Raw genomic sequence first — 1,836 nt, forward strand, 5'->3', positions numbered from 1 at the left:
TGATAAACTCATGTTGCTCCAAAAGAGTACACTATTCTCACTGTGTCCTGCTCATACTCACACAGTAGCACAGAACTGTAGAGCACAATTCTCAATACAACGGCCCAGTTTCCTGTTTCTTATTGACCTTGGCGAGGTTGCCATCTAAGGAAGAAAACTCAAATCTCCACACTGCACCGCATCTAATACAATTGTAAGGTACACTGGCGAATATTTGCTGTTTTTCTTGAGGGGTGGCCGATATTACCCCGGATGAATTTAAACCAGTAAACATAGTTCCATAAAGCTCCCACCCTTCCTTAATCATTTGCCACAAACCGCGTGAAAATCGGACTTCAGTTAGAAATCTAGAGCCAAATGAAACCCGTGTTTTTTTTTAAATCACCCTGCATTTGAGTCAAGAATATCTCTCAGCTTTTGCTCTGTGTGTCAGAATAAATACGCTTGACTAAATATAAATCCTTGAATTAAAAATTATATTAGTTTCTTTTTTGATACAAGACGCAGGATCAAGACGCGTCTGAATGATTAGGACAAATCAAACTTAATATATATGCTTTGCATTTCGTACTGAGCTCGTTTATTTTATTTATTTATTTGTTTATTTTTTGGAAAATGAAATGGAACTTTTATCAAATAAGGAATATACAAGGATATGTCATAAGATTTGCAATATGCCGTGACCAACCCAAACAGCAGAGCCGTGTATATACGGTGATCGGTCGTAAATTAAGAGAAACATACTTACTTTGTCCAGGCTAAAGAAGAAAACAACAGTTTAACGATATTTGGTTTGACTGAAGTTGTGGCAAAAAGAATGAAAAAATTAAATGGTTAATAAAGAAAAATTAGTAACTCTATTACGCTACTAAAACGCTGAACTTCTTACAACGCACTCCGATAAATAGAATTTCAAAATGGGAAAATTCTCAAGAATCCAATGATGGGAGCTGCGCACCAAGTGAAATTTATGTTGGAGAAATACCGTGTGCATGAGTTTATTTGGGGTATTTCCGTTTCCTTCCACTTTCTCCATCCCCGCATTATCATCTCCCTCATAATCACCAACTTCCTTACCGTCGGTGCATTACCATGGGACGTTAAACTAAAAGAATGCAATAAGAGTGTTACTCTGTCAGTGTTGGGTAAGTTACTTGTAAAAATGTAACGCGTTACAAGTTACTTTACTTTCCCTTAAAATTATGGAAAAACACAAAGAATTTCATCCCTCACATTAGTGACCCCACATTTGAGAGCACTGTTTATCAAGTGGATTTCCTTAAAAAGAAAAAAAAAAAAACATTGATATTCAGTCTTGACAGTTACTGTATTTTTAATCGAAATTTCGTTCACTAGGAAACAATCATGTATCTTTAGGATAAGTTACTTATTGCATTATTTTTCTTGAACATTTTCTTGTCAGTGGTAATTCTAATTAATATATTTTTTTAATACCATGTGAAATTTCAGATAGCATTGCAAGAGAGTCCGCAGATAACTTTCCAAATGAACAGGGAGTTTGAGAACCCCTGCCGTAGAGTATGCTGCATGGAATTCAATGAGGGAAGTCATAACAAAGTTCATAGGATGTGTCAAGAATGTGCAGTATGAAACAATAGTGAAAATGATGGTGGGTCACATGAAAGTTTTGGGACGTAAAATGAGCCTGAAACTGCACTTCCTTTATTCTCATCTCGATCATTTTCCGGAAAATCTTGGGGCTGTTAGTGAAGAAATGGGAGAGGGTTTTCTTTAAGACATCAAGGAAGCAGAAAGAAAATACTAGGGAAGGAGGGATGTATCCAAGATGGCCGACTACTGCAGGTGTTTAAAAAG

The sequence above is a fragment of the Thermobia domestica genome, chromosome 2 (assembly GCF_964235325.1).
Source record: "Thermobia domestica chromosome 2, izTheDome1.hap1.1, whole genome shotgun sequence".
Lineage (NCBI taxonomy): Eukaryota > Metazoa > Arthropoda > Insecta > Zygentoma > Lepismatidae > Thermobia > Thermobia domestica.